At 44.2% G+C, this 12,926-nt stretch overlaps 1 protein-coding gene across 1 annotated transcript in view; it reads right to left on the bottom strand.

Annotated features, from left to right (window-relative positions):
* Positions 1-12,487, bottom strand: part of LOC140304863 (uncharacterized) — a 38,840-nt gene extending 26,353 nt beyond the window's left edge. Inside the window, exon 1 of the mRNA XM_072383665.1 lies at positions 12,292-12,487. The gene's annotated coding sequence lies outside the window, so the exon portion shown is untranslated. The remainder of the gene's footprint in view (positions 1-12,291) is intronic.
* Positions 12,488-12,926: the final 439 nt, after the last annotated feature.

The following is a 12,926-nucleotide window of genomic DNA, read 5'->3' as shown; positions in this document are numbered from 1 at the left end:
CAAGACCTATGACCGCATTGCTCAACGCTTCTATTGGCCAGGTTTGTACAAAGAAGTAATGGAATACTGTAAGACCTGCCATGAATGTCAGATAGTAGCGCCCACCAAAGTTTCAAACAGAGGCCAGTTACAACCATTACCCATTATGAGTGTGCCATATGAGAGGATAGCAATGGATATAGTTGGTCCCTTGCCAAAAAGTAGTAGTGGACACAAATTTGCCCTCGTCATATGTGACTATGCGACCAGATATCCCGACGTGTATCCTCTGCGCTCCATTCAGGTCAAACATATCATTCGGTGTTTAGTGGAGTTGTTCTCTAGAGTTGGCATCCCAAAAGAGATCTTAACAAACCAGGGTACAAACTTTATGTCACATCTAATGAAGTCACTGTATTCCCAACTTGGTGTAAAAGGGATAAGAACAACCCCATACCACCCTGAAACTGATGGTCTTGTTGAAAGGTTTAATGGTACACTGAAACAAATGTTAAGAAAGTTTATTGATGATACTGGTAAAGACGGGGATAAATGGTTGCCTTTTCTTTTGTTTGCATACAGAGAGGTACCCCAGGCTTCAACTGGTTTCTCCCCTTTTGAGTTGTTATATGGCAAACAGGTCAGAGGCCCCTTGGACATGCTGAAGGACAACTGGGTGGCTGGAGAGGCGACATCAAAACCAACCAATATTATCTCCTACATTCTGCAAATAAGAGACAAACTGGAAAGTTACAGAGAAAAAGTCAAAGAACACCTGCAAGAAGCTCAACATAAACAGAAGGTATGGTACGACAAACATGCTCGTGAAAGAGAACTGAAAATTGGTCAACAAGTGTTGCTACTGCTTCCTACAGGGCCTAGTAAGCTACTCGCTAAGTGGCAAGGCCCTTATTCTGTTATCAGAAAGGTGGGACCTGTAACATATGAAGTTTTCTGTCCTGACAAACGTAAACCCAAACAGTTGCTTCATGTAAACCTGTTAAAGGAGTATCAGGATAGAAGCAACCCGAACACAGGTGGGGAGTGTGTTCTGATGGTCCAGGATATCCAGCCAGAAGATGATGAGATGGTGGAAGCTGAAGAAGCTGATATGGTACCCTTAAGGCAGCAGTGTAAACCCCATCTTCCTCCCAAACACCTGAGTGTGGATCAGTGGCGTCAACTGGGTGAGCTCCAACAACTTTTCCCTTCACTATTCTCCGAAAAACCTGGACTTACTGATGTGATAACACACAAAATTGTTCTGAAGGACGCTAAACCTGTCCGCCTAAAGCCTTACAGAGTTCCAGAACGAATGATGGAACCACTGAGAAAGGAGGTTCAGATGATGCTGGACATGGGAGTCATTGAGCTGTCTAGGAGTGAGTGGTCGAATCCTATTGTGCTTGTTCCTAAGAAAAACTCCAATCAACCAAGATTCTGTTCTGACATGAGGAAACTGAACAGTATATCTTGTTTTGACACTTATCCTATGCCACGTATTGATGAGCTGTTGGAAAGACTGGGAAAAGCCAAATATATCACGACCTTGGATCTATGTAAAGGTTACTGGCAAGTGCCTCTTGACCCAGCTTGTAAAGAATACACAGCTTTCCAGGTTCCAGGAATGGGTTTGTACCAGTACACTGTGCTACCTTTTGGACTTCATGGGGCACCGGCAACCTTTCAAAGATTAATGGATATTGTGCTTAACGATTGCTCCAGTTTTGCGGCTGCCTATCTCGATGATGTGGTGATTTACAGTGAATCGTGGGAGGAACACATGCAGCATCTTGAGGTTGTCCTGACCAAGATCCAGGGAGCTGGACTGACCCTTAACACGAGCAAGTGCTCTTGGGCCCAAGAGGAGGTGAAATACCTTGGATATTTGGTTGGCCATGGGCAAATAAAACCGCAAGTAGAGAAGATAAAGGCTATACAGCTGATTCCGAGACCGCTGACCAAAAAGCAGGTGAGATCCTTTTTGGGACTTGTGGGATGGTACAGAAGATTTGTTCCACATTTTGCTACACTGGCAACACCCCTCACGGAACTAACAAAAAAATCAGTCTCTAAAATAATTTGGAGTGATGAATGTGAGAATGCCTTCCAGACCTTAAAGAGACAGATCTGTCAAGCTCCTGTGTTACAGACCCCGGACTTCACAAAACAGTTCCTTGTGCAAGTTGATGCCTCTGGTGTGGGATTAGGTGCTGTGTTAGCCCAGGGAAGGCCAGGTGAGGAGAAACCTGTCCTATTCCTAAGTAAGAAGCTGTTTGACCGGGAGAAAAATTATTCGACTGTAGAAAAGGAGGGACTAGCTATAAAATGGGCTATTGATTCATTGAAGTATTATCTTCTGGGAAGAGAATTTGTATTGCAGACGGACCATCGACCCTTGAAGTGGATGCAATCAAAACAGCATCAGAATGCAAGAATCTTGCGTTGGTGTCTAGCTCTCCAGCCATATCAGTTTACCATACAGCATTGTCCAGGTAAGGGAAACCTTATTGCTGATTATCTGTCCCGTTTGCCGGACCTGTGCAAACCAGAGGGGGAGGAGGTGTGAAATGTGAGGAAGTGCTAACCTTCTCACTGTATGCTGGGTCGGATTGTAGGTGTGGAGCGGTGTGGTTTGTCACCTGGTCTCTCCAGTCCTGTTTGCATCTGGGCATGGGCTCAAAGAGGGAGCTCGCCTCTATAGGTCTTCCTTTATGGAGACCAGAAAGAGGTGGGGATTGTTGTGATTGGTAGACAAAATGGGTGGAAATATTTTCAGTTAATTAAGTTGGATTATTTATGTTGTACATTTTGTGGATTAGTTTTGAATGCACTATATTTTCTTTCTTTATTTTGCAGGAGTTAATTTGTATTTGTTGGCACAAACAAATTAAGATTTGTATGATTTCATTGTTAATGATGTCTGTCCTCTTATCCCCAGATCTGCTCTGATAGGCTCGTTTGAACTGGAGAGGAGGCCTATCAGAGTATATATGTCTGTTGGGATTTGTTCTGTCAGGTTGGAAGGGGGTATGTTTTATGTGCTATGGGAAGAGTAACACCCCATTTTCCCTTTGTTAAATGGCTACGTTGGATGAGTTAATAAAAGTCAACTTGTACTCTGTACACCTCCTGACCAGCGTGATGCTTGTGGGGCCCTGCATCTCTCACTTTACTACACAGGCAGGTCTGTCAGAGCAAAGTAAAGCTGATTTCTCACAGCTTAGAAACAGCTGATCTCAGGCAGGTCTGTCAGAGCAAAGTAAAGCTGATTTCTCACAGCTTAGAAACAGCTGATCTCAGGCTGTGAGGAAGTGCTAACCTTCTCACTGTATGCTGGGTCGGATTGTAGGTGTGGAGCGGTGTGGTTTGTCACCTGGTCTCTCCAGTCCTGTTTGCATCTGGGCATGGGCTCAAAGAGGGAGCTCGCCTCTATAGGTCTTCCTTTATGGAGACCAGAAAGAGGTGGGGATTGTTGTGATTGGTAGACAAAATGGGTGGAAATATTTTCAGTTAATTAAGTTGGATTATTTATGTTGTACATTTTGTGGATTAGTTTTGAATGCACTATATTTTCTTTCTTTATTTTGCAGGAGTTAATTTGTATTTGTTGGCACAAACAAATTAAGATTTGTATGATTTCATTGTTAATGATGTCTGTCCTCTTATCCCCAGATCTGCTCTGATAGGCTCGTTTGAACTGGAGAGGAGGCCTATCAGAGTATATATGTCTGTTGGGATTTGTTCTGTCAGGTTGGAAGGGGGTATGTTTTATGTGCTATGGGAAGAGTAACACCCCATTTTCCCTTTGTTAAATGGCTACGTTGGATGAGTTAATAAAAGTCAACTTGTACTCTGTACACCTCCTGACCAGCGTGATGCTTGTGGGGCCCTGCATCTCTCACTTTACTACACAGGCAGGTCTGTCAGAGCAAAGTAAAGCTGATTTCTCACAGCTTAGAAACAGCTGATCTCAGGCAGGTCTGTCAGAGCAAAGTAAAGCTGATTTCTCACAGCTTAGAAACAGCTGATCTCAGGCAGGTCTGTCAGAACAAAGTAAAGCTGATTTCTCAGAGCTTAGAAACAGCTGATCTCAGGCAGGTCTGTCAGAACAAAGTAAAGCTGATTTCTCACAGCTTAGAAACAGCGGATCTCAGGCAGGTCTGTCAGAGCAAAGTAAAGCTGATTTCTCAGAGCTTAGAAACAGCTGATCTCAGGCAGGTCTGTCAGAGCAAAGTAAAGCTGATTTCTCACAGCTTAGAAACAGCTGATCTCAGGCAGGTCTGTCAGAGCAAAGTAAAGCTGATTTCTCAGAGCTTAGAAACAGCTGATCTCAGGCAGGTCTGTCAGAGCAAAGTAAAGCTGATTTCTCAGAGCTTAGAAACAGCTGATCTCAGGCAGGTCTGTCAGAACAAAGTAAAGCTGATTTCTCACAGCTTAGAAACAGCTGATCTCAGGCAGGTCTGTCAGAGCAAAGTAAAGCTGATTTCTCAGAGCTTAGAAACAGCTGATCTCAGGCAGGTCTGTCAGAGCAAAGTAAAGCTGATTTCTCACAGCTTAGAAACAGCTGATCTCAGGCAGGTCTGTCAGAGCAAAGTAAAGCTGATTTATCAGAGCTTAGAAACAGCTGATCTCAGGCAGGTCTGTCAGAGCAAAGTAAAGCTGATTTCTCACAGCTTAGAAACAGCTGATCTCAGGCAGGTCTGTCAGAGCAAAGTAAAGCTGATTTCTCACAGCTTAGAAACAGCTGATCTCAGGCAGGTCTGTCAGAGCAAAGTAAAGCTGATTTCTCACAGCTTAGAAACAGCTGATCTCAGGCAGGTCTGTCAGAGCAAAGTAAAGCTGATTTCTCAGAGCTTAGAAACAGCTGATCTCAGGCAGGTCTGTCAGAGCAAAGTAAAGCTGATTTCTCAGAGCTTAGAAACAGCTGATCTCAGGCAGGTCTGTCAGAGCAAAGTAAAGCTGATTTCTCACAGCTTAGAAACAGCTGATCTCAGACAGGTCTGTCAGAGCAAAGTAAAGCTGATTTCTCAGAGCTTAGAAACAGCTGATCTCAGGCAGGTCTGTCAGAGCTTAGAAACAGCGGATCTCAGGCAGGTCTGTCAGAGCAAAGTAAAGCTGATTTCTCACAGTTTAGAAACAGCTGATCTCAGACAGGTCTGTCAGAGCAAAGTAAAGCTGATTTCTCACAGTTTAGAAACAGCTGATCTCAGGCAGGTCTGTCAGAGCAAAGTAAAGCTGATTTCTCAGAGCTTAGAAACAGCTGATCTCAGGCAGGTCTGTCAGAGCTTAGAAACAGCGGATCTCAGGCAGGTCTGTCAGAGCAAAGTAAAGCTGATTTCTCAGAGCTTAGAAACAGCTGATCTCAGACAGGTCTGTCAGAACAAAGTAAAGCTGATTTCTCACAGCTTAGAAACAGCTGATCTCAGGCAGGTCTGTCAGAACAAAGTAAAGCTGATTTCTCAGAGCTTAGAAACAGCGGATCTCAGGCAGGTCTGTCAGAGCAAAGTAAAGCTGATTTCTCAGAGCTTAGAAACAGCTGATCTCAGACAGGTCTGTCAGAGCAAAGTAAAGCTGATTTCTCACAGCTTAGAAACAGCTGATCTCAGGCAGGTCTGTCAGAACAAAGTAAAGCTGATTTCTCAGAGCTTAGAAACAGCGGATCTCAGGCAGGTCTGTCAGAGCAAAGTAAAGCTGATTTCTCAGAGCTTAGAAACAGCGGATCTCAGGCAGGTCTGTCAGAGCAAAGTAAAGCTGATTTCTCAGAGCTTAGAAACAGCTGATCTCAGACAGGTCTGTCAGAACAAAGTAAAGCTGATTTCTCAGAGCTTAGAAACAGCTGATCTCAGACAGGTCTGTCAGAGCAAAGTAAAGCTGATTTCTCACAGTTTAGAAACAGCTGATCTCAGGCAGGTCTGTCAGAGCAAAGTAAAGCTGATTTCTCAGAGCTTAGAAACAGCTGATCTCAGGCAGGTCTGTCAGAGCAAAGTAAAGCTGATTTATCAGAGCTTAGAAACAGCTGATCTCAGACAGGTCTGTCAGAACAAAGTAAAGCTGATTTCTCAGAGCTTAGAAACAGCTGATCTCAGACAGGTCTGTCAGAACAAAGTAAAGCTGATTTCTCACAGCTTAGAAACAGCTGATCTCAGACAGGTCTGTCAGAGCAAAGTAAAGCTGATTTCTCACAGCTTAGAAACAGCTGATCTCAGGCAGGTCTGTCAGAACAAAGTAAAGCTGATTTCTCAGAGCTTAGAAACAGCTGATCTCAGACAGGTCTGTCAGAACAAAGTAAAGCTGATTTCTCAGAGCTTAGAAACAGCTGATCTCAGGCAGGTCTGTCAGAGCAAAGTAAAGCTGATTTCTCAGAGCTTAGAAACAGCTGATCTCAGGCAGGTCTGTCAGAGCAAAGTAAAGCTGATTTCTCACAGCTTAGAAACAGCTGATCTCAGGCAGGTCTGTCAGAGCAAAGTAAAGCTGATTTCTCAGAGCTTAGAAACAGCTGATCTCAGGCAGGTCTGTCAGAGCAAAGTAAAGCTGATTTCTCACAGCTTAGAAACAGCTGATCTCAGGCAGGTCTGTCAGAGCAAAGTAAAGCTGATTTCTCAGAGCTTAGAAACAGCTGATCTCAGGCAGGTCTGTCAGAGCAAAGTAAAGCTGATTTCTCACAGCTTAGAAACAGCTGATCTCAGGCAGGTCTGTCAGAGCAAAGTAAAGCTGATTGCTCACAGCTTAGAAACAGCTGATCTCAGGCAGGTCTGTCAGAGCAAAGTAAAGCTGATTTCTCAGAGCTTAGAAACAGCTGATCTCAGGCAGGTCTGTCAGAGCAAAGTAAAGCTGATTTCTCACAGCTTAGAAACAGCTGATCTCAGGCAGGTCTGTCAGAGCAAAGTAAAGCTGATTTCTCACAGTTTAGAAACAGCTGATCTCAGGCAGGTCTGTCAGAGCAAAGTAAAGCTGATTTCTCAGAGCTTAGAAACAGCTGATCTCAGGCAGGTCTGTCAGAACAAAGTAAAGCTGATTTCTCACAGCTTAGAAACAGCTGATCTCAGGCAGGTCTGTCAGAGCAAAGTAAAGCTGATTTCTCAGAGCTTAGAAACAGCTGATCTCAGGCAGGTCTGTCAGAACAAAGTAAAGCTGATTTCTCACAGCTTAGAAACAGCTGATCTCAGGCAGGTCTGTCAGAGCAAAGTAAAGCTGATTTCTCACAGTTTAGAAACAGCTGATCTCAGGCAGGTCTGTCAGAGCAAAGTAAAGCTGATTTCTCACAGCTTAGAAACAGCTGATCTCAGGCAGGTCTGTCAGAGCAAAGTAAAGCTGATTTCTCACAGTTTAGAAACAGCTGATCTCAGGCAGGTCTGTCAGAGCAAAGTAAAGCTGATTTCTCACAGCTTAGAAACAGCTGATCTCAGGCAGGTCTGTCAGAGCAAAGTAAAGCTGATTTCTCAGAGCTTAGAAACAGCTGATCTCAGGCAGGTCTGTCAGAGCAAAGTAAAGCTGATTTCTCACAGTTTAGAAACAGCTGATCTCAGGCAGGTCTGTCAGAGCAAAGTAAAGCTGATTTCTCACAGTTTAGAAACAGCTGATCTCAGGCAGGTCTGTCAGAACAAAGTAAAGCTGATTTCTCAGAGCTTAGAAACAGCTGATCTCAGGCAGGTCTGTCAGAGCAAAGTAAAGCTGATTTCTCACAGTTTAGAAACAGCTGATCTCAGGCAGGTCTGTCAGAACAAAGTAAAGCTGATTTATCAGAGCTTAGAAACAGCTGATCTCAGGCAGGTCTGTCAGAACAAAGTAAAGCTGATTTCTCACAGCTTAGAAACAGCTGATCTCAGGCAGGTCTGTCAGAGCAAAGTAAAGCTGATTTCTCACAGTTTAGAAACAGCTGATCTCAGGCAGGTCTGTCAGAGCAAAGTAAAGCTGATTTCTCACAGCTTAGAAACAGCTGATCTCAGGCAGGTCTGTCAGAGCAAAGTAAAGCTGATTTCTCACAGCTTAGAAACAGCTGATCTCAGGCAGGTCTGTCAGAGCAAAGTAAAGCTGATTTCTCAGAGCTTAGAAACAGCTGATCTCAGGCAGGTCTGTCAGAACAAAGTAAAGCTGATTTCTCACAGCTTAGAAACAGCTGATCTCAGGCAGGTCTGTCAGAGCAAAGTAAAGCTGATTTCTCACAGTTTAGAAACAGCTGATCTCAGGCAGGTCTGTCAGAGCAAAGTAAAGCTGATTTCTCACAGCTTAGAAACAGCTGATCTCAGGCAGGTCTGTCAGAGCAAAGTAAAGCTGATTTCTCACAGCTTAGAAACAGCTGATCTCAGGCAGGTCTGTCAGAGCAAAGTAAAGCTGATTTATCAGAGCTTAGAAACAGCTGATCTCAGGCAGGTCTGTCAGAGCAAAGTAAAGCTGATTTCTCACAGCTTAGAAACAGCTGATCTCAGGCAGGTCTGTCAGAGCAAAGTAAAGCTGATTTCTCACAGCTTAGAAACAGCTGATCTCAGGCAGGTCTGTCAGAGCAAAGTAAAGCTGATTTCTCACAGCTTAGAAACAGCTGATCTCAGGCAGGTCTGTCAGAGCAAAGTAAAGCTGATTTCTCAGAGCTTAGAAACAGCTGATCTCAGGCAGGTCTGTCAGAGCAAAGTAAAGCTGATTTCTCAGAGCTTAGAAACAGCTGATCTCAGGCAGGTCTGTCAGAGCAAAGTAAAGCTGATTTCTCACAGCTTAGAAACAGCTGATCTCAGACAGGTCTGTCAGAGCAAAGTAAAGCTGATTTCTCAGAGCTTAGAAACAGCTGATCTCAGGCAGGTCTGTCAGAGCTTAGAAACAGCGGATCTCAGGCAGGTCTGTCAGAGCAAAGTAAAGCTGATTTCTCACAGTTTAGAAACAGCTGATCTCAGACAGGTCTGTCAGAGCAAAGTAAAGCTGATTTCTCACAGTTTAGAAACAGCTGATCTCAGGCAGGTCTGTCAGAGCAAAGTAAAGCTGATTTCTCACAGTTTAGAAACAGCTGATCTCAGGCAGGTCTGTCAGAGCAAAGTAAAGCTGATTTCTCAGAGCTTAGAAACAGCTGATCTCAGACAGGTCTGTCAGAACAAAGTAAAGCTGATTTCTCACAGCTTAGAAACAGCTGATCTCAGGCAGGTCTGTCAGAACAAAGTAAAGCTGATTTCTCAGAGCTTAGAAACAGCGGATCTCAGGCAGGTCTGTCAGAGCAAAGTAAAGCTGATTTCTCAGAGCTTAGAAACAGCTGATCTCAGACAGGTCTGTCAGAGCAAAGTAAAGCTGATTTCTCACAGTTTAGAAACAGCTGATCTCAGGCAGGTCTGTCAGAGCAAAGTAAAGCTGATTTCTCAGAGCTTAGAAACAGCTGATCTCAGGCAGGTCTGTCAGAGCAAAGTAAAGCTGATTTATCAGAGCTTAGAAACAGCTGATCTCAGACAGGTCTGTCAGAACAAAGTAAAGCTGATTTCTCAGAGCTTAGAAACAGCTGATCTCAGACAGGTCTGTCAGAACAAAGTAAAGCTGATTTCTCACAGCTTAGAAACAGCTGATCTCAGACAGGTCTGTCAGAGCAAAGTAAAGCTGATTTCTCACAGCTTAGAAACAGCTGATCTCAGGCAGGTCTGTCAGAGCAAAGTAAAGCTGATTTCTCAGAGCTTAGAAACAGCTGATCTCAGGCAGGTCTGTCAGAACAAAGTAAAGCTGATTTCTCAGAGCTTAGAAACAGCTGATCTCAGACAGGTCTGTCAGAACAAAGTAAAGCTGATTTCTCAGAGCTTAGAAACAGCTGATCTCAGGCAGGTCTGTCAGAGCAAAGTAAAGCTGATTTCTCACAGTTTAGAAACAGCTGATCTCAGGCAGGTCTGTCAGAGCAAAGTAAAGCTGATTTCTCACAGCTTAGAAACAGCTGATCTCAGGCAGGTCTGTCAGAGCAAAGTAAAGCTGATTTATCAGAGCTTAGAAACAGCTGATCTCAGGCAGGTCTGTCAGAGCAAAGTAAAGCTGATTTCTCACAGCTTAGAAACAGCTGATCTCAGGCAGGTCTGTCAGAGCAAAGTAAAGCTGATTTCTCACAGTTTAGAAACAGCTGATCTCAGGCAGGTCTGTCAGAGCAAAGTAAAGCTGATTTCTCAGAGCTTAGAAACAGCTGATCTCAGGCAGGTCTGTCAGAGCAAAGTAAAGCTGATTTCTCACAGCTTAGAAACAGCTGATCTCAGGCAGGTCTGTCAGAGCAAAGTAAAGCTGATTTCTCAGAGCTTAGAAACAGCTGATCTCAGGCAGGTCTGTCAGAACAAAGTAAAGCTGATTGCTCACAGCTTAGAAACAGCTGATCTCAGGCAGGTCTGTCAGAGCAAAGTAAAGCTGATTTCTCAGAGCTTAGAAACAGCTGATCTCAGGCAGGTCTGTCAGAGCAAAGTAAAGCTGATTTCTCACAGCTTAGAAACAGCTGATCTCAGGCAGGTCTGTCAGAGCAAAGTAAAGCTGATTTCTCACAGTTTAGAAACAGCTGATCTCAGGCAGGTCTGTCAGAGCAAAGTAAAGCTGATTTCTCAGAGCTTAGAAACAGCTGATCTCAGGCAGGTCTGTCAGAACAAAGTAAAGCTGATTTCTCACAGCTTAGAAACAGCTGATCTCAGGCAGGTCTGTCAGAGCAAAGTAAAGCTGATTTCTCAGAGCTTAGAAACAGCTGATCTCAGGCAGGTCTGTCAGAACAAAGTAAAGCTGATTTCTCACAGCTTAGAAACAGCTGATCTCAGGCAGGTCTGTCAGAGCAAAGTAAAGCTGATTTCTCACAGTTTAGAAACAGCTGATCTCAGGCAGGTCTGTCAGAGCAAAGTAAAGCTGATTTCTCACAGCTTAGAAACAGCTGATCTCAGGCAGGTCTGTCAGAGCAAAGTAAAGCTGATTTCTCACAGCTTAGAAACAGCTGATCTCAGGCAGGTCTGTCAGAGCAAAGTAAAGCTGATTTCTCAGAGCTTAGAAACAGCTGATCTCAGGCAGGTCTGTCAGAGCAAAGTAAAGCTGATTTCTCACAGTTTAGAAACAGCTGATCTCAGGCAGGTCTGTCAGAGCAAAGTAAAGCTGATTTCTCACAGTTTAGAAACAGCTGATCTCAGGCAGGTCTGTCAGAACAAAGTAAAGCTGATTTCTCAGAGCTTAGAAACAGCTGATCTCAGGCAGGTCTGTCAGAGCAAAGTAAAGCTGATTTCTCACAGTTTAGAAACAGCTGATCTCAGGCAGGTCTGTCAGAACAAAGTAAAGCTGATTTATCAGAGCTTAGAAACAGCTGATCTCAGGCAGGTCTGTCAGAACAAAGTAAAGCTGATTTCTCACAGCTTAGAAACAGCTGATCTCAGGCAGGTCTGTCAGAGCAAAGTAAAGCTGATTTCTCACAGCTTAGAAACAGCTGATCTCAGGCAGGTCTGTCAGAACAAAGTAAAGCTGATTTCTCACAGCTTAGAAACAGCTGATCTCAGGCAGGTCTGTCAGAGCAAAGTAAAGCTGATTTCTCACAGCTTAGAAACAGCTGATCTCAGGCAGGTCTGTCAGAGCAAAGTAAAGCTGATTTCTCACAGTTTAGAAACAGCTGATCTCAGGCAGGTCTGTCAGAGCAAAGTAAAGCTGATTTCTCACAGCTTAGAAACAGCTGATCTCAGGCAGGTCTGTCAGAGCAAAGTAAAGCTGATTTCTCACAGCTTAGAAACAGCTGATCTCAGGCAGGTCTGTCAGAGCAAAGTAAAGCTGATTTCTCACAGCTTAGAAACAGCTGATCTCAGGCAGGTCTGTCAGAGCAAAGTAAAGCTGATTTCTCAGAGCTTAGAAACAGCTGATCTCAGGCAGGTCTGTCAGAGCAAACTCTTCAAGCTGCCCTTCAGATAACTTCAGATGAGATGAGCTCCATTCTCAACTTTCCCTGTGTTGGAACACACTGATTTTAACGAGTCTTAAATCTGTTTACTTTGGATTTAGGAGATCTGCAAAAAGACTTAAATTAAGTTCACAGAAAACCAATAATTCAGATACCATTCGAACATTATCTGAAATCTGTGGAGAGTTAGTGGTCAACACACAGAGCTTTGAAATAAACTGATATCATCCAGTGTGTTGGTCAACCTTTCCCTCAACACCCCCCTGAGAGAAAGCTGTTGCGTTCACTGACAGTGAAACATATCCGTCCAGTCTGCATCATATCCACTAACCTCCACAACACATCCTGCATCCCACAAACTGCTGGTAAATGATTAAAAGATCATTTAACAGGCGACATTTCAAGCACGACACGTGCGGAAAGTCACGGTCTGTAAAAAGTCTAATAAAACCAACCAGAGGCTTAGCTGAGGGTTTTAATGTCTGTTCAGGACAGTCTGCGCCTCTTCACCGACGGAGGGGAAACCTTCGAGAACGGACCTCTGACCCGGCGGGAGGTCACAGGTCCTTTACGTCACATGACCGGTGCAGAGGCATCCTGTGATGTCGACACGAAAATAACAAGTAACAGTAAAGCCCAAGAAAAGCACAGCAGGCACACCCTCACTGTCGCGACCATCTTGAAAGGTGACGCTGTAGTGGTGCATTCAATGTCCCTCGGCAGAAGCACGCTCGAGCTTGGGAACTAAACCTCAGACTTCACGGGATGGGTGAATGACAACCTCCACGTATGCTTTGTCGCTTTGCTCAGACTTCACAATAGTCTGAGAAAAACACGAGCCCAATACATGCAAACGGTACATTACCTGATGTTTTATGACATCTGGAATAAGAAAACAAATATTTAGAATGTAAGAACAGTGAAGACACGGAGGCCAGGGTCTTACCGCGTATTCTTTGATTTACATTAGATAGAATTGGGAAATTCCAAGTTTCCGGGTTCCTTGAATGCACAAGGTGCGTTCAGTTGCACCTTCGGCTGCCTGCGGCTGTTCAGGCACGACGATGCACCAGAGTAGCTCACAACGGCA

Source organism: Leuresthes tenuis, unplaced genomic scaffold (genome assembly GCF_036924035.1).
Source record: "Leuresthes tenuis unplaced genomic scaffold, fLeuTen1.0.hap1 SCAF_4, whole genome shotgun sequence".
Lineage (NCBI taxonomy): Eukaryota > Metazoa > Chordata > Actinopteri > Atheriniformes > Atherinopsidae > Leuresthes > Leuresthes tenuis.
The sequence above is the reverse complement of the archived record's forward strand: the minus strand, read 5'-3'. Positions and strand labels throughout refer to the sequence as shown.